The sequence below is a fragment of the Nycticebus coucang genome, chromosome 3 (assembly GCF_027406575.1).
Source record: "Nycticebus coucang isolate mNycCou1 chromosome 3, mNycCou1.pri, whole genome shotgun sequence".
Taxonomy (NCBI): domain Eukaryota; kingdom Metazoa; phylum Chordata; class Mammalia; order Primates; family Lorisidae; genus Nycticebus; species Nycticebus coucang.
The window spans coordinates 103,126,386-103,149,992 of record NC_069782.1 but is presented as its reverse complement, the minus strand read 5'-3'; positions in this window follow the sequence as shown (position 1 = coordinate 103,149,992).

Genomic DNA, 23,607 nt, shown 5'->3' with positions numbered 1-23,607 from the left:
GAAGTGGAAATTGCTGTGAAGATGTTCTCTCTTGGGAGTTCTGCTTGAAGATTTTGTTTCAGTGTGAAACATTTACGATGGACCCTCTGCAAAAAGTAGTAGCTATTCTCTTCCAGTCACCACCTTAGGGGTCACCTTTGGAACGCATGCCACTTCCCATTATCTTAGTAGGTTCTTTCGTATAGGTATATATATAAATTTATGTGTGTGTATGTCTTTTTTAATTTTTATTATATATTATATAAATATCAATGACTTCTTATTTTATATGTTTTACACATAAATATCTATAATTGTAAACAATAATCTCATTTCAGCCCTGAGGTAGAAATGGAGCCTTTAGAAAGTATATTGAGATTAAGATAATGATTAGTAAACCTCCATTTCCCACTGTGTCAAACTAATTGATACTAATTCTCCACTGATAACAGATATAACATTGGAAATTATACAAAAAACATCTGCTAAAATGCATTAAATTAATACTGATAAAGAATTCTGGGTTCAACATCTATGAGAGAGCAAACGAAGCCTGAGCAGGTGAACCCATCTTTTCTTCCATGGGAAAAAAGGTGTTTGTTGATTCCTGAGTGAACAGTAAAGAGGATGAGATGCTAAAAACACTTTTTATACCCTTTCCATGCTGAGGAATATGGATTTGAGTCCCAGACCCTCCAATGAGGTGCTGTGCCCAGGGTTAAGTGTAAACTGGTTTAAATTAAACAAAGCCCCACAGAGTCTTACTCTGTCACTTGAGGAGAGTGCCATGGCATCATAGCTCACAGCACCCTCAAATTCTTGGGCTCAAGCAATCTTCTTGCCTCAGCCTCCCAAGTAGCTGGGACTACAGGTGCCTGACACAAAAAGCCCAGCTAGTTTTTCTGTTTTTAGTAGAGACAGGGAGGGTTTTACTCTTGATCTGGCACCTCAGCCTTCAGATTAAAAGCATGAGCCACCATACCCAGCCCGCATTTCAATTCTTGAAATTGAATTAAGGTGATCCCTGAATGATAGTGGCCTCCAGGTATCTAGCAGATGCAAAACTAAATCTTTGTGAAGATATCAATTTGACTTTTTTTTTTTGCATTTTTCCCATTTCTCACAAAATTTTGATAAAATGTTCTGTAAAAAATAAAACAATGAGACAAATGAGCAGGACACTGTGAACAAAGATGAGCTAGAAAAAAAATAAGGCAATGAGGAAGGGGCACCATATGTTGAAGTTAGCTGATAAAAAATAAGAAAAATGTTTATGTTATATTCAAGGAAACAAGATTGAGGCAATTGACAAAGAATTTTAAACTATAAAAAATACCAATAGAAATTAAAGAATTAAAAAGTATAGTAACGTAATGGTGAGTTTAACACCAGATAGAATATAGCTGATAATAGAATCGATGAACTGGAAACTAGATTAGAAAAAAATATGTAGATTTAAGAATAGAGAAATGAGGCCTGGCATGGAGGCTCACGCCTGTAATCCTAGTACTCTGGGAGGCCAAGGTGGGTGGATTGCCTGAGCTCAGGTGTTTGAGACCCAGCCTCAGCCAGTATGAGACTGCATCTCTAGAAGAAGAAAAGAAAAAAATAGCCGGGCATTGTGGTGGGCACCTGTAGTCCCAGTTACTTGGGCGGCTAAAGCAATAGAATCGTTTAAGCCCAAGAGTTTGAGGTTGCTGTGAGCTGTGATGCCACAGCACTCTACTGAGGGCGACAAAGTGAGACTCTGTCTCAAAAAAAATAAAAAAGAAGAATAGAGAGATGAAAGAATATAAAATATTTTGTATATATGTAAGAATCATGTCCAGGTGTGGTGGCTTATGCCTATAATGCTAGTACGCTAGGTGGCTGAGATAGGAGGATCACTTGAAGCCAAGAGTTTAAGACCAGCCTGACATACTAAGACTACATCCCCCCCCCAAAAAAAATTAGCTAGGTATGATGGTGCATGCCTGTAGTCTCAGCGAATCAGGAGGCTGAGGCAGGAGGATCACTTGAGCACAAAAGTTTGAGCTTGTAATGAGCTGAGATAAGGATGATGGCACTACAGTCTAGCTTAGGCAACAGAGAAAGACCTTGTCAAAAAAAAAATCATACAAATTATAGAGAATACACTGATAATGCTAATACTGGAGTTTCCTAAAATAAGGAAAAACAGACTGGGAAAGATAATAACTAAATATTTTTCTCTGTTTCAAGAAGTTTTATATCATAAGGATAACAAACAAAAATAAATCTCCACTAAATCATATTAAATCTTTGTCAACAAATCTCAGAAAAAATAGTTCTAGTGTGGTGATCACCTCTCTAATCTCAGTACTTTGGGAAGCCGAGGCTGGAGGATCACTTGAACTCAAGACTTTGAGGCCGCAGGTGAGCTACAACCATGCCACTGCACTCCAGCTAGCTACAAAAAGACAAAACGTGGCAGGTTCTCACTCACATATCGAAACTAAAAAGGTTGATCACATGGAGGTAGAGAGTGGAATGATAGATACCAGGGACTGGTAAAGATATTTCCGGGGGAGTGGGAGAATGACGAGAATTTGGCTAAGAGGTACAAACATATAGTTGGATAGAAAGAATAAGTTCTCTAGAAGAGTAGGGTGACTATAGTTAACCATTTATTATGCCTTTAAAGTAATTAGAAAAGAGTTGAAATTTTCCCAGCCCGTGTATATTATAAGTACTTAGGTGATGAATATCTTATATACCTTGATTTGATCATTGAACATTCTATGCATGTAATAAAATTGTACATGGACCCCATGTATATGTACAAAAATATAATGTTTGAAAAATTAATCTGAATTATTCAATCTAAATTGAATAATTAATTGATTATTTTGCTGGATGTAAGAAAGCATTTGAAAAAAATTAAAATATATTTAAGTGTATGTAAATATGAATGCTTATATATGAAATCTTAGTTATGTGGAATAAGAGTGAACGTTCTTTAATCTTCCCAATCCCATAAAAAAGGACTTAATAAAAACCTTCTAGAAACAACATGCCTACTGCAAAAATAATTTAATATTTATTTTAAAGATTTGTGTAATGGAAAGATAATAGCTATAATTTTTTATTTAATATGTTTTTGAAGACCATCCTAAACAGATTAGTAAGCAAGAAATAGAAAAGAAATGTATGAGAATTAGAAAGCAGAAATAATCTGTCAGTATTCTCAGATGACATGTTATATTTTGTACTTAGAAAAAAACAATAGAATGTACAACTATTTGATTTAATGAGTAGCTTTACACATTGGTTCCAAGATCAATGTGTAAAATTCAGTGTGTGTTTTTACCAATAATAACAGCCCATTTTAAAATGTATCACTTGCAGTATTATTAAAAAGTATCAAATCCTGAGGAATAAATAAATAAAATAACTATACTGGATCCCCAGACAGAAAATATAAAACATTTTTGAGAGGAATTTAAAAAATCTTAAATATATGGCATAATAAATAATGTTCCCACATTAGAAAATGCACTTTTGTCAACCTGCCAATACTCCCCAAACTGATTAATGGTTTCACTGCAATTCCTGTCAAATCATAAGTTGTTTTAAAAAAAATTATAGTTGTATGTAACTTGACATGTTAATTTTAAAATTCATATCAAAATGGCAAAGGCTAAAACTAGTTAAGACATAGCTGATGAAAAACAAGTGGGAAAGACTTGTTCTACCAGATAACAGGGATTTTTTTTTTTGTAGAGACAGAGTCTCACTTTACCACCCTCGGTAGAGTGCCATGGCATCACACAGCTCACAGCAACCTCCAGCTCTTGGGCTTACATGATTCTCTTGCCTCAGCCTCCCGAGTAGCTGGGACTACAGGCACCCGCCACAACACCCGACTATTTTTTTGTTGCAGTTTGGCCGGGGCTGGGTTTGAACCCACCACCCTCGTTATATGGGGCCGGCACCCTACTCACTGAGCCACAGGTGCCGGGATTTTTAAAAATCCATAGTAATTAAAAAAGTATGATATTTTTACAAGGATCGACTACTAGATCAATGAAATAGAAATGAGAGCTCAGGAAAAGCCTTAAGCATATATTGAAACTTGTTTTATGAAAAAGTTGGCACTGCAGAGCTCTTGGGACAGAATATGCATTTCAATAAATGATGTTTGAACAATCGGGTAGCATCGAAGAAAAAAAATGGAATTTGAGCGCTTTTACACAATATACATGAAAATCAATCCCAGGAGGATTGTGGATCTAAATATGAAAAATGAAACAATAAATTCTCAAGAGGATATTGCAGGCATGACTTGGTATAGAAAAGGCAAAAGCTTTAACACAAAGAAAACGAGTGACAAAATTGACTTTATAAAATTAACAACTTTATAGGGCAGTGCCTGTGGCTCAAAGGAGTAGGCTTCCGGCCCCATATGCCAGAGGTGGAGGGTTCACATCTGGCCCTGGCCAAAAACAGCAAAAAAAAAAAAAAAAAAAAATTAACAACTTTATTTAGGGCAGAGGGGATATTTAAAGCACATATAGCCAGAAAAGGGGTCATACTCATATTATAAAATACCTTCTACATGTCAACATAAAAAAAAAATGCTCAACAGAAGATTAGAAAAAGCGTTTCAAAATGCTAGAACAATTGTTAAACTCTAGTATAATTACCATGGGCATGCTAACTAAAACAGCAGCTACCTACCCTTATATATACATGAGAATAGCTAAAATTAAAAAGAATGACATTTCCAAGTGTTGCCAAGGATATAGAGCCACTGAGACTTTGTATAGTGCTGGTCACAAATGCAGCAGCTGAAACGGGATGGGGACATGGGGTTGGAGGAGAAATCTCCAAGATGGAATCTACCTGGCACACATATCTGATGACTGACAGAGATATTCAGAAAGGAATTTGTGCTATTTTACTTCTATTCTTTCCCTTCTCCTGCAAATGTCAAACAAGTCCCACTTTCGGCTAACTCTAACCCAGCACCAGACTAAAAAATGATTTCTTGGAAACATAGTTTCCAGGTTAACAAACTTGACAATAAAATTATTTCACAATAAAACATTTTATTAATACAATAAAATTTATCTATTAGCAAAGAACAAGAGGAGAGTTTCATAGAGTTAACATAGGCTTTGGAATCAAGCAATTTTAATACAGTCTTTTACTATTTGTGTGATCTTATCAATACCTAGCCTTTTGGAGCCTTGCATTTCAGGCTAATAAAATAAGAAAAATGACATATGTCTCAAAGGCTTAAGGATTAAATATTATAATACATGTGTATTTCTCAAGAATTCCTAGTTCATTGTGAGCTTTAATAAATGGTTCCTGTTAACAGTACCAGTACGGATGGTTTGTAAAGGGCTGGTTACCAGAATCTCCTGACCATCCTTTAAAATACACTGATCCAGATCTTACTTAGACATGTTCAGATTTACGTGTGTATTTCCTTATTAATTAAAGTACCCATGGAGTCAGGAAACCCTCTACCCTATAAAATGCCTCTGTCATAATCTGTCACTAAGTCAAACTCTTTCTTAGCTTTTTCCAGCATTTTTCAGTTTACAAGTTTTGTCATAGTCTTGTTTCCAGAGGGTATACCCTAGAGTTCACTAGATTTATAAGTCATACTGATGACCTTGAGTGAAAATGTGAAAAATCTTTGAAAAGGATATAGGCAGTGTACCCATTTTATCAACAATATTTTGAGCAGTATCAACAATTTGGCACTGCTGAAAGTTAAATTCATTCATTTTTTTCCTCAGGTTCCTGCTAATTATAGCTTCAGTGTGTGACCTTTGAATGAGCTTTGTACCAAATTGGGGTATGAGATAAATACCGCATCACTGGTAACAGAGGAGAAAACGTCACACCAACCAGAAATTTAAATGAGAGATTTTGTGGTAAATGAATTCGCAGGTATGCTGAATGCAATATGAGTGAAGAGAAGTGAAAATGTGTTTTTTAGAATTCATTGGGAAGGCAACTACTAATCTTCAAGTTGTAGATGAGTTCCTTTTCATTTGCAGGCACTCCTTAATGCTTTAAAAGTTTAATACTCTCTGAAGAGGAGTTAAATGCATTTTTAGGTGCTGTTTGTTATGTGTTCTGGGAAAGTGAAATGGAAATGGGAACATTAGGGTCATAGTGTGTTGTTATTGAAAATGAATCCCATTTTACCTCCACTTCACAGTATTCATATATTTTTCATAAAATGAGTTCATCTGTATTTCAAGATTTACAATCTTTCCCTTCTGTGGTGTGTAAGCCATTTAGCTGCATTTTTTCTTTTTTCTTTCATGAGTTTGCAGATGGGATTGGAGTTCAATTGTGAGAGTTATATTTTCTAAGATTTCTCTGCTACACTCACGTCAATAGTTCCTTTAATCTAAAATTCTGGCATGAATTAATAAAAATAAGAGAAAAATTAAGAAAGACAGGTATTAAGAAAGTATGCTTGTGGACAATTGGCACAGTCAAAATTCTGGAATGAAGATGAGAAATAAGCAGTTTTTGGAGGTAGTCTCAATTTTATTCAACATTGTGGGAAAAATTCAATTCCTATATATATTTTCCCAGATTTAGATAAAATAGTTTCACCTGGTTCTTCATCCACTGATAAGAGTTTGGAAATGGCTTTTCTTCTCTTTAACTCAAACTCAAATTTTGGCAATAGGTAGCACATTAAGTATTCATTGAATGTCTACAATATGCTCCGGGCAATGGCAAAAACACAAAGTCCATGTTCACCTGGTGATTACTATTAAGTCATCTCTACAATTAGGATGTCTATTGTTGGCAAAAATCGTCCACCATAAGCTCTTTGGATTCAGATCTAGAATAGTACAATTAAAAAAATAATAACATAGCCGGGCGTTGTGGCGGGCGCCTGTAGTCCCAGCTACTCGGGAGGCTGAGGCAAGAGAATCGCTTAAGCCCAGGAGTTGGAGGTTGCTGTGAGCTGTGTGAGGCCATGGCACTCTACCGAAGGCCATAAAGTGAGACTCTGTCTCTACAAAAAAAAAAAAATAAAATAATAACAACAACAAAACCAAAAAAACAGGCCCTTAACCCAATCCACAAAAAAATAGGCCCTTAACACCCAACCCACAAATAAGATATAAAATATTTCTAATGCATTTTTTGTATTCTGATTTTTAAAAGTATGTACATAGATACCATGATTCATTAAATAACAATTTCAAGAGATTTAAAAATTTTATAGCAACTTCACTTTCACTACATTTTCTCTAGCAAAAATACAACCACTCTGATATGTGGGATGACCCTCAATATTTACTTTGATATTCATATTGGTACATAATATTTTACATATTTGGGGGGTACATGTGAGTGTTTGTTACATGCAGGGAATGTTTAGTGATACAGTCAGTATAGTTGGGGTATGAACGACCTTGAGTATCATTTTTATGTACTGGTATCATTTCAAGTCCTTTTGTCTACTTACTTCGAGATATACAAAATAGTGTTGTGAAGTATAGTCACCCCATTCTTCTATCAAACTTTAGAACTTATTTCTTCCATCTAACTGTACATTTATACCAACTAACCAATTTCACTTCATGCCCCCCAAACCAAACACCCTTCTCAGTCTCAGTTACCTTCATTCCATTGTCTATGTCCATGAGATAAAATTTTTTATCTCTCACATATAAGTGAGAACATGTGACATCTGTATTTATGTTCCTGCCTTACGTCAGTTAATAACCTCCAATTCCTCCCATGTTGCTACAAATGACATAATTTTATTATTTCTTATGGCTATATACTATTCCTTTATGTCTATCTACTATGTTTTCTTTATCCATTCCTCCATTGACACTTAGGTTGATTCTATATCTTTGCTACTGTGAATAGTATTTATATAAACATAAATGCAGTTATCCCTTGGATATATTGATTTCTATTCCCTTTAATAGAATATTCAGTAATGGGAATAAAGGCATTCCATTTTTAGTTTTTTGACAAATCTCCATACTGTTTTCCATAGTAGCTGTACTAATTTACTTTGCCACCAACACTGTAGAAGAGTTCCTTTTTGCTATATCCTCACCAGCATCTGTTATTTTTTGTCTTTTTCGTAATAGCCATTCTCACCAGGATAAGATGATATTCACGTAGTTTTGATCTGCATATTTCTGGTGATTGGTGATGTTGAGCATTTTTTCATATACTTGCTGGCCATTTGTGTTTCCTTCCTCCCTCCCTCCCTTTCTTCCTTCCGTCTTTCTTTTCTTTCCTTTGCTTTCTTTGTCTCTTTCTGTCTTTCTTTCTCTGTTTATTTCTTTTTTCTTTTTTTCTTATTTATTTATTTGACAGAATCTCATTCAGTTGCCCCAGGCTAGAGTGCCATGGCATCAGCCTTGCTCACAGCAACCTCAAACACCTGAGCTCAAGTGATCCTCCTGCCTTAGCGTCCCAAGTAGGGGGTCCACAGACCCCTTAGGGTCCACAGACATGTGCCACCACACTGGTTTATTTTTCTATGTTAATAGAGACATGGTTGGTCTGATACTTTTGAACTCAAGGGATCCTCCTGCCTCAGCCTCTCAGAGTACTAGGATTACAGGCGTGAGCCACTGTGCCCAGCCTATGTCTTCTTTGGGAAAATGTCTGTTCACGTCACTTGCTCTTTTTTTTTTTTTTTTCATTTTTTTTTTATTGTTGAGTTATTGGAGTTCTGTACATATTTTGGATATGAGTTCACTTTTAGATGGGTAATTTACAAGAGAAGGTCTTGTAAGAGACCTTAGAGATGAGGTCTCTCTCTGGCTCAGGCTGGTCTTAAACCTGTGAGCTCAGGCAATCCACCCACCTTGGTTTCCCAAGTGCTGGGATTATAGGTGTGAGTCACTGTGCCTGGCCAATTTTATTTTTGATTTTAATTTAATCCCATGTGCCTATTTTTGATTTTGTTGTCTGTGTTTTAAGGTCTTATCTATAAAATCTTTTCCTAGACCAATGTCCTGAAGAGTTTTTATTATATTTTCTTTTAGTAGTTTTATAATTTTGGGGTCTTTCTTTTAAATCTTTAATCCATCTTGAGTTGATTTTTGTCTATCAACAAAAGGTAGAGGTAGAGGTCTAGGTTCTTTATTTAGCATATAGTTATCCTGTTTTCCCAGCATCGTTCATTGAAGGTGATCTCCTTCCCTCAAGTGGTCGGAAATATGTGGATTTATTTCTAGGTTCTCTGTTGTGTTTCCTTGCTCTATGTATCTGTTTGTATACCAATACCATGCAGGTTGGTTACTATAGCCTTATAATATTTTTTTTTAATTAGGTAATGTTATGCTTCTAGCTGTGTTCTTTTTGCTCAGGATTGCTTTGGCTATTCTGGCTCTTTTGTGATTCCATGTGAATTTTAGATTTGTTTTTTCTATTTCTGTGAAAAAACACTATTGGTATTTTGATAGGGATTGCATTAAACTGTACTTTGCTTTGGGAAGGATGGTCATTTATTTTTGTTTTTAATTTTTTTATTGTTGGGGATTCATCAAGGGTACAAAGAACCAGGTTACATTGATTGCATTGTTAAGTAAAGTCCCTCCTATAATTGTGTCCCACCCCACCTCCTTACGTCTCTTTGCTCTTTCCTTCCCTTACCTCCCACCATGTACTAGATCATTAATTGTTCTCATATCAGAATCGAGTACATAGGATTGTTGCTTCTCCATTCTTGTGATGTTTTACTAAGAAGAATGTGTTGCACTTCCATTCATGTTAATACAAAAGATGTAAAGTCTCTATCTTCTTTAATGACTGAATAGTATTCCATGGTATACATATACCACAGATTATTAATCTATTCCTGGGTTGGGGGGAATTTAGGCTGTTTCCACATTTTGGCAATTGTAAACTGAGCTGTGATAAATAGTGTAGTGCAAGTGTCCTTATGGTAAAAGGATATTTTTTCTTCTGGGTAGATGCCCAGCAGTGGGATTGCAGTATCAAATTAGAGATCTAGTTTGAGTTCTTTGAGGGTTCTCCATACTTCTTTCCAAAAAGATTGTATTAGTTTGTAGTCCCGCCAGCTGTGTAAAAGTGTTCCCTTCTCTTCACATCCATGTCGGCATCTCCAGTTTTGAGATTCTGTGATGTGGGCCATTCTTGCTGGGATTAGATGATATCTCAGGGTGGTTTTGATTTGCATTTCTCTAATAATTAGGGACAATGAACATTTTTTCATATGTTTGTTAGCCATTCGTCTGTCTTCTTTAGAGAAGGTTCTATTCATCTCTCTTGCCCATTGATACATGGGATTGTTGGCTCTTTCTATGCTGATTGAGTTCTCTATAGATCCTAGTTATCAAGTTTTTGTCCCATTCAAAATATGCAAATACCTTATACCATTGTGTACGTGGTCTATTTGCTTTGGCTGCTGTTTCCTTAGCTGCATAGAAGTTTTTCAGTTTAATTAAATCCCATTTGTTTATTTTTGTTGTTGTTGCAATTGCCACAGAAGTGTTCTTCATAAAGTCTTTCCCCAGGCAAATTGATGTTGAATCAATTTTAGTGAATGGAGAAAGGTGCAGGTCCAGTTTCAGGCTTTTATATGTGGATATCAAGTTCTCCCAGCACCATTTATTGAATAGGGATTCTTTCCCCCAGTGTATGTTCTTGTTTGGTTTATCAAAGATTAGGTGGCTGTAAGATGTTAGTTTCATCTCCTGTTTTTTTTTTTTTTTTTTTATTTGGTTCCGGATGTCTATGTCTCTATTTTTATGCTGATATCATGTAGTTTTAATCACTATGGCCTTGTAGTACAGCCTAAAGTCTGATAGGCTTTCTTTTCTTTTTTTTTTTCCTAAAAATTGCCCTAGTTAAATGAGTTTTTTTCTGGTTCCATACAAAACAAAGAATGATTTTTTTCTAAGTCTTGAAAGTATGATGTTGGTATCTTAATAGGGATGGCATTGAATCTGAAGATTGCTTTGGGAAGTATAGACATTTTAACAATGTTGATTCTGCCTAGCCATGAGCATGGTATGTTCTTCTGTTTGTTAATATCTTCTAATTCTTTTCTTAGGGTTTCATAATTTTCTTTACAGAGGTCCTTCACCTCTGTTGTTAGGTATATTCCTAAGTATTCCATTTTCATTGCAGCTACTGTGAATAAGGTTGTGTCCTTAATTACCTTCTCATCTTGGCTATTCTTGGCTGTTCTTGGCTGTTCTTCCACTACTGACTTGTGGACATTGATTTTTATATCCTGATACTTTACTGACTTTTTTGATCACTTCCAGGAGTTTTGTGGTTGAGTCTTTGGGATTCTCTAAGTATAAGATCATATCATCAGCAAGGAGGGAGAGTTTGACCTCTTCTGCTCTCATAAGGATCCCCTTTAATTTCCTTCTCTTGCCTGATTGTATTGGCTAGAACTTCTAGAACTATGTTGAATAGTAGTGACAATAGAGAGCATCCTTGTCTGGTTCCAGTTCTAAGTGGAAAAACTTTCAGTTTTACTCCATTAAGTAAAATATTAGCTGTGGGTTTGTCAAAGATGGCTTCAATTGGTTTAAGACATATGCTGCTAATGCCTATACTCTGCGGTATTCTACTTAGAAAAGAATGCTTGATTTTATTGAATGATTTTTCTGCATCTATCGAGAGGATCACATGGTGTTTGTTTTTGCTTCTGTTGTTATGGTGAATTGTGTTTATAGACTTGGGTATATTAAATCAGCCTTGCATCCCTGGGATGAAACCTACTTGATCATGATGTATGACTTTTTTGATGAGAAGCTGTAGTCTATTGGCTAGGATTTTTTTGATAATTTTTGCATCTATATTCATTAGTGAAATTCGTCTGAAGTTTTCCTTTTTAGTTGGGTCTTTTCCTGGTTTTGGTATCAGGGTGATATTTGGTTCATAACATATTGGAGAAGATTCCTTTCTTCTCAATTTTTTGGAATAATTCCTGAAGTATGGGAATAAGCTTTTCTTTGAAAGTTTGATAGAATTCTGATGTGAAGCCATCTGGACCAGGGCCTTTTTTTTGTTGGGAGACACTTTTATTGTTTCTTGATCTCAGTCCTTAAAATTGGTCTATTCAGGAAATCTATTTCTTCCTGGTTAAGTCTAGGGAGAGGGTGTGATTCCAAATATTGATTCATTTCCTTCACATTGTCAAATTTCTGAGCATAGAGTTTCTTGTAGTATTCAGAGATAATCTCTAGTTGGGTTCAGGAAGAGACAAAAGAGGAAATCATTAACTTCCTTGAGCAAAACAGCAAAACAAGCTACCTAAACCTGTGGGATACAGAAAAAGTAGCCCTGAGAGGAAAATTTATCACTTTAGAAGCCTATATCCAAGAAACAGAAAGAGAGCACATCAACAAACTTGTGCTGATGACAGAGGTTCTTCTGCTGATGGAGCTGGCTCTTCTGTTGATGGAGCTGGCATTGCTATGATCAGTCCTGTACAGGCAGCTTTTAGGCTCTAAGGAGTACACTCAGGACAGCAGCAGCTCTAGGCAGCAGTGTGTGTGTATGGAATCTGTATCTAGAATGCAAACTAGAACACAGAGGGCTTGGGTGGGTTTGGTGGTGTGAATGGAGTTGGTGCCCACAGCTCTGAGCAGGGAACTCTCAGTTTCTGCATGGCACTTGCTCCAGCTTCCAGTTGTAGCAGTAGTGGCTCCCAGTAGTGACTCCAGCACTGTGCAGAGGTGGTGAGAGATCCCACCCTCTGTTTGCAGTCCTGAGCACAGAGGCTGTGCTGCCAGTGGAGGTAGGCTGCCACCCATGGTTTTGGAATCACAGCTCTTAGTATTCCTGCCACCCACTAACTCTCAGTGGCATCAGCAGTACAAACTGACTGACAGAGATGAGAAAGAGATCTCTTTCTCGTATGCAGGTGCAAGCACAGAGGCCATGTGTCAGTGCTTGCCACTCAAAGCCCCAGACAGGGAATCCTCTGGCTTATCCACCCAGGTTCTCAGAGGCAGCAATAGCAGCTTTGGCTGCAGCTATATACAAGTAGGGGGAAGGGTTTCCACTATACCCGAGGCTGAGCACCAAAGTTGTGTGCATTTATCTTTAGAATTATTTTATCAACTTGCTGAAATGATACCTTTATCACTATATAATGACCTTCTTTGCCTTTTTTTTTTTTTTTTTTACTGTTTTTGACATAAAGTCTGTTCGATCTGGTATTAGTATAGCTATACCTGCTTGTTTTAGGATTTTGTTTTTATAGACTATCTTTCTCCATCCCTTTACTTTCAGTCTGTGTGTATATTTTCAGGTAAAGCATGTTTCTTCTAAGCAGCATATGGTTGGATTGTGCTTTCTTATCCAGTCAGCCAGTCTGCAAGTGGAGAATTTATTCCACTTACATTCAAAATTATTACAAGGCTGAACATAGAAGTCCTTCTGCTTATGCATGAGGCTGAGCACAGAGGTCCCTCTGCTGATGGGGGCAGGATCACTGCTCTGGGGTGTGTGTGTGCGCGCAGAGCGGGTAATCAATCCCACTTTCTGATCATGACTTTGAGCACAGAGTATACACCATTGTCAGGGGTGCGGTCACTTCTCACAGTCTCAGACACAGAGCCCTTGGGCTCTGGAAAGCATACACTTTGATTTCCTTTATCCTAGGGGCTATCTCTTGTGCACTGCTCTGTCCTTTCCTTGGGAGTCAGACTTTGTGTAGCGTAGAGTACTGGGAACCCTACAGCAGCTTTGGGGTCAGATAGTGCTGTACCACTATAGTTCTCTGGGTGGACAGTGAAGGGTGATGGTGGAAGTCCTGGGATGCAGTGGTGTGGAGGCTGTGCTTCCCAGGAGGAGATGCAGCTCAGGGAGTTCTGGGTTCTTGTGGTTGTTCTGCACTGTCTCTGCTTAGGTCTCAGGGTGTGTGACCCAGTGTGATTTTCTGGTCCAGTGTAATGCCCTCACAGTGTCTCCAGATCAGTGCCCATGCTAGTCTCAGAGATAGTGTAATAGAGGACCTATTCTGAGGTTAGGATCGCAGCAGTCAATGGTGGGAATGTGGACCACTGAGGGTCTTTCCTTTACCCTTTACCCACAATAGGGAGACACTTGGGGCTCCTGGTTGAGCTGGCTGCTCACTTCCTTCTCCTGTGCTCCAGGATTTCCCTATGTCTCCTATGTTGAACTCTAATGTTCCCTCCTAGATGTTCTAATCAAGGTATGGTTATCTATTCTTTCTGAAGTGGGTCAATGTCTGATGTCTGTAGTCAGTGATCTTGAACCCATCTATTTGATATTTAAAAGTGTCGGGTGCTGTGGCAGGTGCCTGTAGTCCCAGCTGCTCGGGAGGCTGAGGCAAGAGAATCGCTCAAGCCCAGGAGCTGGAGGTTGCTGTGAGCTGTGTGAGGCCATGGCACTCTACCGAGGGCCATAAAGTGAGACTCTGTCTCTACAAAAATAAATAAATAAATAAATAAATAAATAAATAAATAAATAAATAAAAGTGTCATTTATACTAAAAAATAAACATATGCTGTCAACTACTCTATCATATTCTGATTTTCTTGAGGGCAAGGGAAATGACCTTATTGAACTTTATATTCCCTGTGCTTAAGTGTGTCTGTCATTTAGAAGGAGGACAATACATGTTTCTCAAATATAAATGTATAAACAAATCCCATTGCTAATAGGTTAGAATACAAGTCCAAAGAGCTCAGTAATAATTGCCAAGCGTTTATGGAATAAGCATGAAATCAGTACCAGAAAGAGGTAGCAAGGTGATCAAATAGTCACTGCTCAATCCAAAGCAATAAATTTGGTATCTAATTAGGGAACATGATGCTGACAGCAATAGGCATCATTTGGACTTGGTTGTGGAACAATCAGCCCCACTGAAACATCTTTTTTTTAAATTTTTTGTGAAAATATCCACATTCATTCCTGTAATGTAAATATGTGAGTATAGTCTAATGGATACATGTTTGGAAATGTAATATGCAGAAAGCACTGGGGTGAAATGAATAATTGTATAACAAAGTGTTGGTAAACAAAAGAAATATGGGAAGTAAATGTCAGAAACAAATAAGAAAACAGCAAAGTTAAAAAGGGAAAATGCTTTTTTATTCTTCCTACTTTGTTTACTTAAAAATGATGTCAAAAGGATCCCTCTCTAAAGAGTAGAATAATTTAGTCTGTCATTGAAACGTAACTCTTTGTTTGGATTAACTCTTAACCCTTTAGTGTGGATTTTGTTTTTCTGCATCCCTAAGTAGATATAGTTATATAAATGTCATACATGCAACATGAAAAAGGAAAAAATGAAACCAATCTTCTATCTTGAGAGAGTTTTGGGATCCCAAAAGAATTAATTAGTTATTTCTACTTTGTAATTATATGGAGATTGATGAAAGTTACTGAATATTTTCAAAATATGGTATTTGTGTCTTTCTTTGTTTTTATTTTTCTCTTTATAATTTTTATTGATTTTAACCAGGAAATTCTCTTTTTATGAGAGACTAAAGGAAATTTAAAATTCCCTTATTAAGGAAAGCAAACAAAACTTAGAGAAAACCTTTAACAAAATTCATACAATTTGCATATTTGTCCCTTTCCAAATCTCATGTTGAAATTTGCTCTCAAACATTGGAGATGAGGCCAGGAAGGAGGTGTTTAGGTGATGGCAGTGGATCTTCCTTGATGGGCTAAGTGCCCTCCTGGTGGTAATGAATAGGTTCTCCATTAGTTCATTCCATAGCTGGTTGTTGTAAAGGAGCCTGGCACTTCCCTCTCTCCACTCCTTCTCTCAATATATGACACACGTGGTTCACCTTCACCTTCTGCCATGATAACAAGCTTCCTGAGGACCTCAGCAGAGTGGATGCTGGTACCATGCTTCTTGTACAGTTTGTAGAACCATGAGTCAAATAAACTTCTTTTCTTTATAAATTACCCAGCCTTGTATATTCCTTTTAGCAATGGGAAAGAGACTAACATATTTGCATTATGACTTGAGGTGTTCCTTTTTCCCCCCCTTAAGACAGATTTGATATAGAAAAAGTACACTCCAGGACAGTGTGCTAAGCTTCCACAGCTCTTGTCTGAAGCAAATGGTGTTTCATTAATTTCATGTGAAATCTTCTGATGTGACAGTATAATTATAATATTATACAGCTTAGCTAGATGGCTTTAAATGATCTGCCAGTACAACCCCAGAAATGAAAGGTCATGCAGGGTACAAAGAGTCTTCAATATTCCATTTTGAAAACTAAGTACTCTTGGCAAGGGACAAAATTGCTAATGTGCTTCTATATTTGAGGTGACTTCATTGCTCACAAGGTACCTTACGGCTCAGTGTGATGTGTCTAATTCTTTGAAATGCCAAGCAGTACAGTTTATACCTCTCTTTGCTTTAGATAAGAACTTAGGGAAAATATATCTATCAGAAAGATAGCAAAGATAAGAAAGACTTCATGCTTTAGTATGAAGGGGGAAGAATGTAGTTCTGAAATACTAGAAATTTACTCACAACAAAGTGGAGAGCATTTGTGGTTGGGTGGGCAAAACTTCTGTCTATTGAAAGGCTTTATTTAGCTAATACTGAGAGTGCATTGATATTCAGAACTTTCAAGAAGGCTTTAATTGGCTATTTCAGTATTTTTCATTTGGATTTATCCATATCCATTAATTTCCTAGCATATTGGACCTCCTACTATTTTTAATGGAGTTTATAGGTGAAAGAGAACCATAGTAATCTCAGCACAGTGAGAAATCAAATTTCTTACTCTCTGGTATATGCAGGTCTCTACTCTACAACACAGCATTCAATTTTCACCCCCTCACCACAGTTGTAAAGAAAGCCTGGGGATGGGAAACCATAACTAAGCTTTTGTTATTTCCAGTTTGACATTTTTTTTTCCCTCTCCAGAAGGCTAAAACAATCAGTTACCGAGTAAAAAGTCTCAAATTAGTTGTATGACATCCTTGAGAGATAAAACACGTTAATTTTGAAAATTTTTTCAGTTGCTTGTATTAGGAAAATAGTTACAGGATGCTGATGGTGGTACACTGTGGTTAAAATAAGTTGAACTAAAAGTTTATTTATTGTCTGACTATAAATAATTGCTTTGGAGTCATTGGACATAAACGTGTTCATTTAAAAAGTGAAGATGGACTCTTTTTTTTTTTATTGTTGGGGATTCATTGAGGGTACAATAAGCCAGGTTACACTGATTGCAATTGTTAGGTAAAGTCCCTCTTGCAATCATGTCTTGCCCCCATAAAGTGTGACACACACCAAGGCCCCACCCCCCTCCCTCCATCCCTCTTTCTGCTTCCCCCCCATAACCTTAATTGTCATTAATTGTCCTCATATCAAAATTGAGTACATAGGATTCATGCTTCTCCATTCTTGTGATGCTTTACTAAGAATAATGTCTTCCACTTCCATCCAGGTTAATACGAAGGATGTAAAGTCTCCATTTTTTTTAATGGCTGAATAGTATTCCATGGTATACATATACCACAGCTTGTTAATCCATTCCTGGGTTGGTGGGCATTTATAGGCTGTTTCCACATTTTGGCGATTGTAAATTGAGCTGCAATAAACAGTCTAGTACAAGTGTCCTTATGATAAAAGGATTTCTTTCCTTCTGGGTAGATGCCCAGTAATGGGATTGCAGGATCAAATGGGAGGTCTAGCTTGAGTGCTTTGAGGTTTCTCCATACTTCCTTCCAGAAAGGTTGTACTAGTTTGCAGTCCCACCAGCAGTGTAAAAGTGTTCCCTTCTCTCCACATCCACGCCAGCATCTGCAGTTTTGAGATTTTGTGATGTGGGCCATTCTCACTGGGGTTAGATGATATCTCAGGGTTGTTTTGATTTGCATTTCTCTAATATATAGAGATGATGAACATTTTTTCATGTGTCTGTTAGCCATTCGTCTGTCATCTTTAGAGAAATTCTATTCATGTCTCTTGCCCATTGATATATGGGATTGTTGGCTTTTTTCATGTGGATTAATTTGAGTTCTCTATAGATCCTGGTTATCAAGCTTTTGTCTGATTGAAAATATGCAAATATCCTTTCCCATTGTGTAGGTTGTCTCTTTGCTTTGGTTATTGTCTCCTTAGCTGTACAGAAGCTTTTCAGTTTAATGAAGTCCCATTTGTTTATTTTTGTTGTTGTTGCAATTGCCATGGCAGTCTTCTTCATGAAGTCTTTCCCAAAGCCAATATCTTCCAGTGTTTTCCCTATGCTTTCTTTGAGGATTTTTATTGTTTCATGCCTTAAATTTAAGTCCTTTATCCATCTTGAACCAATTTTTGTGAGTGGGGAAAGGTATGGGTCCAATTTCAGTCTTTTACATGTAGACATCCAGTTCTCCCAACACCATTTATTGAATAGGGAGTCTTTCCCACAAGGTATGTTCTTGTTTGGTTTATCAAAGATTAGGTGTTTGTAAGATGTTAGTTTCATTTCTTGGTTTTCAATTCGATTCCAAGTGTTTATGTCTCTGTTTTTGTGCCAGTACCATGCTGTCTTGAGCACTATGGCTTTGTAGTACAGACTAAAATCTGGTATGCTGATGCCCCCAGCTTTATTTTTGTTACAGAGAACTGCCTTAGCTATACGGGGTTTTTTCCAATTCCATACAAAACGCAGAATCATTTTTTCCAAATCTTGAAAGTACGATGTTGGTATTTTGATAGGAATGGCATTGAATAGGTAGATTGCTTTGGGAAGTATAGACATTTTAACAATGTTGATTCTTCCCGTCCATGAGCATGGTATGTTCTTCCATTTGTTAATGTCCTCTGCTATTTCCTTACTGAGGATTTCATAGTTTTTTTTATAGAGGTCCTTCACCTCCTTCGTTAGGTATATTCCTAGGTATTTCATTTTCTTTGAAACTATGGTGAAGGGAGTTGTGTCCTTAATTAGCTTCTCATCTTGACTGTTATTGGTGTATACAAAGGCTACTGACTTGTGGACATTGATTTTATATCCTGAAACATTACTGTATTTTTTGATGACTTCTAGGAGTCTTGTGATTGAGTCTTTGGGGTTCTCTAAGTATAAGATCATGTTGTCAGCAAAGAGGGAGAGTTTAACCTCCTCTTCTCCCATTTGGATTCCCTTTATTTCCTTGTCTTGCCTAATTGTATTGACTAGAACTTCCAGCACTATGTTGAACAGTAAAGGTGACAGAGGACAACCTTGTCTGGTTCCAGTTCTAAGAGGAAAAGCTTTCATTTTTACTCCATTCAGTAAAATATTGGCTGTGGGTTTGTCATAGATAGCTTCAATCAGTTTTAGAAATGTGCCACCTATGCCTATACTCTTCAGTGTTCTAATTAGAAAAGGATGCTGGATTTTATCAAATGCTTTTTCTGCATCTATTGAGAGGATCATGTGACCTTTATTTTTGCCTCTGTTAATATGGTGGATAACGTTTATGGACTTGCGTATGTTAAACCAGCCTTGCATTCCTGGGATGAAGCCTACTTGATCATGATGAATGACTTTTTGATGATAAGCTGTAATCTATTGGCTAGGATTTTGTTGAGAATTTTTGCATCTATATTCATGAGTGAGATTGATCTGAAATTCTCCTTTTTGTTTGGGTCTTTTCCTGGTTTTGGTATCAGGGTGATGTTTGCTTCATGGAATGTGTTGGGGAAGATTCCTTCTTCCTCAATTTTTTGGAATAATTTCTGCAGTACAGGAATAAGCTCTTCCTTGAAGGTTTGATAGAATTCTGGAGTGAAGCCATCTGGACCAGGGCATTTTTTGGTTGGAAGATTTTTTATTGTTTCTTTGATCTCAGTGCTTGAAATTGGTCTGTTCAGGAGCTCTATTTCTTTCTGGCTGAGTCTAGGGAGAGGGTGTTTTTCCAAATATTGATCCATTTCCTTCACATTGTCAAATTTCTGGGTATAGATTTTCTGGTAGTATTCAGAGATGATCTCTTGTGTGTCTGTGGGATCAGTTGTTATTTCCCCTTTATCATTTCTGATTGAGGTTACTAGAGATTTTATTTTTCTATTCCTCATTAGTCTGGCCAATGGTTTATCTATTTTATTTATTTTTTCAAAAAACCAACTCCTTGTTTCATTAATTCTCTGAATGATTCTTTTGTTTTCAATTTCATTGATCTCTGATTTGATTTTGGAGATTTCTTTTCTTCTACTGAGTTTAGGCTTAAATTGTTCTTCTTTTTCCAATTCCATAAGATGGCTTGTGAGATTGTTGATGCGCTCTCTTTCTGTTTTTCGAATGTAGGCATCTAAAGCGATGAATTTTCCTCTCAAAACTGCTTTTGCAGTATCCCACAGGTTTTGGTAGCTCGTGTCTTCATTGTTGTTATGCTCAAGGAAGTTAATGATTTCCTGTTTCATTTCTTCCTGCACCCATCTGTTATACAACAGAAGATTGTTTAATTTCCATGCCTTTGGGTGGGGTTGAGCATTTTTGTTAGAGTTGAGTTCCACCTTTAGTGCCTTATGGTCTGAGAAGATACAAGGTAAAATTTCAATTCTTTTGATTCTGTTGATATTTGTTTTGTGTACCAGGATATGATCAATTTTGGAGAATGTTCCATGGGGTGATGAGAAAAATGTATATTCTTTATCTTTGGGGTGGAGTGTTCTATATGTGTCTATCAAGCACAGTTGTTCTAGGGTCTCATTTAAATCTCTTATATCTTCGTTTAATTTCTGTTTAGAGGATCTGTCCAGCTTTGTAAGAGGAGTGTTAAAGTCCCGTATTATTATGGTATTATCAGATATCATATTGCTCAGATTGAGTAAGGTCTGTTTCAAGAATCTGGGAACATTTAAATTGGGTGCATAAATATTTAGAATTGAAACGTCTTCTTGTTGTATTTTTCCCTTGACCAATATAAAGTGACCATCTTTGTCTTTTTTGACTTTAGTTCCTTTAAATTCACATGTATCTGAAAATAGGATTGCAACTCCTCTTTTCTTCTGAATTCCATTTGCCTGAAAAATTGTCTTCCAACCCTTGACTCGGAGCTTTAATTTGTCTTTTGAAGCCAGGTGTGTTTCTTGCAGACAGCAAATGGATGCCTTGTGTTTTTTAATCCAGTCAGCCAATCTATGTCACTTCAGTGGGGGAATTCAAGCCATTAACATTTATTGAGATAATTGAGAAGTGTGATAGTATTGTATTCATCTTATTTCATGCCTTAATCTTTTCTGTTGGCACATTCAACATTAATGAGATATTTACCCAACTCATGATACTATGAATTAAAGATACTTAGTAGAAAAATAATCCTCTACAGATGGTATAATTCTTGAGGGTCAAAGTATTTTAAGAATGCAATTTTAAAATGTTATTGATGCATTGAATAGCAATAGCAATCAGGAATATTTTGGTACATTTTGGGAGATCATCAATCTCAAATTATTAAGTTCTTTCAAAAAACAGAATTTTCTTATAATCCTCTGGATTGGTATGAGGTACACTTTGCCATAAAGCTAACATTAGCACTTTCAAAAAATCCATTCATTTAGTTTTACGCAAAATTTAAGCATATGAAGAAAGAATATTAAGTAATATGAATTTTACATTTTCCCTTGAATTTTGGAAAAAAAACTTTTTAAAAATTTTATTCATTTTTTTTATTTCAGAATATTATGGGGGTTCAAGTGTTTTGGTTACATGAATTGCTTTAGTTAATTTCAGAATATTAGAGGGTAACCATGTTCTGTTAACATACTTTGTTTTTGTATAGACTGAGTCAAAGTTGTAAGTGTCCTTCACCCAGATAGTGTGCACTCTATCCAATAGGTGTGAATTTACCCATCGTCTCCTCCTCCCTCCTTACTTCAATATGTGCACTTAAGTGCAGATTTATTAGCTCTAATGTACTTTTACTTCATTTTTCTAATATTTCATAGCCAGACACAATTGAGATTTGAAAAATTATGTGGAAAATTTTGTAAAGCATAGGTGCGAAATATATTACACATAAAACTGGATTTTAGAGGGTACAACTGGATTTAAAAAAAGAAAGTACTTTTTGTATCATTTTTAAAGTACAATCAATGAACGTTAAACACTTTCTGAAGCCAATGATTTAAAAAGTACCTAAACAAGCAGGAAAGCTAGTAAGCAGCCAAGAAGATCAGTCAAAATGATTAGTGAGTATTGTCTTCCTCTCTTCATCTTTTTGTCTCTTCCTTCTTTTATTGTAAGACATAAATTTGTTCAGAAGTATAATAGAAAGTAATTGGCATGTATATTTGTTGCAAAATTGTTAGTATTAAAGAATAAAACAATTTTCAATTCTAAGAATAGTGCTGTGATGAGTAAAATATAGCCTTTATGTCTATTTGAAAAATAATTTAGTTAATGATGATTCTGTACATATACGTGTGTACCTTTTCAAACAGCTAGTGTACAAGTGACAAATTCTGATTGTCTAGTGGTCCAGTAAAGTTGATTTAGCTTTGGAAAACTGATTGTTTAATATTTCAAATATCACCTATAAGCCTAGTAATAATACAGAAAAATATTTAAGATTAAGGTTATTTGAACAGAGTTTAATGCAAAATTTAACATAAAGATTAATTTGTCTGTGTTTTAAAATACACATAAATACTTAAAAGGAATACTTGAAAAGTAGAATAAAAATGTCCGACATTACCAGGGCAGATATGTGGTCAGTTAATTGGTTAAAGCAGGACATCATAAAAATGGATACCTATAGAGATTAACTTTTTACGTTTAAAACATGCCAGTGTATCAAGTGATTATATATTCACCAATCTTTTGATGATGACACAAGGGCTTACTCTAAATGTGAGACTTATAATTGAAGATTTATAAGACTTTTATAGGCCACGTATAGGACATGCATACATAATTAATTATTTATTATTATCTTTAAAGTGGAGTTAAGAACTTAAAAATACAATCTAAGAAAATTGACTGTAAAATATTTCTATGTTTTCATGATTGCTTTTCCAAATCATTTGTAGACATCCTACAATAAATAATTGACAGCAATTTTTTAGTGATTTATATTTATTGAATCTTTCCAAAAGATTCAGCTTAATTTTTATAAAAATAACAATCAGTTTTCATGTTCATATTTTATAAATTTATATAAAGCTCATTACACTATTACATAATTAAATTACTTTGCTTAATTGATTTACATTATTATGGTTTACAGACACAATCGCAACTGTTACTTTCAGGTTTGGGGATGTGGTATAATTTTTGTGTCTATCCTGACAAATCTATAAGTAAGTCAAACATGCAGTCAATTTATCCAAATTCTATTATGTTGCTTCTAACATGTAATAGTCTATAATTATGGAAACCAACAAATTCTCAGCTAGCTGGACATCATTGAAAAATTACCTTAATCTTTTTTTCTTTTTTTTTTATCTGAGTCCAGGGAATTCCATTGCAATATATGTAATATAATGAAGGAGCTAAAGAAATTTTACCTCAAAATAAACTACTTAACATAAAAAATATTTTGAATTAAGGGCCATTCACTATCAGAAAGCATTATTGAAAGGGGCTGTCCCTCTATCTGCATAAAACCAGAAGACTCCTGATAAAGCAATTCAGTAAAGTTTCAGGATAGAAAATCAACCTACAATAGAGGGGAGACAAGATGGCGGAC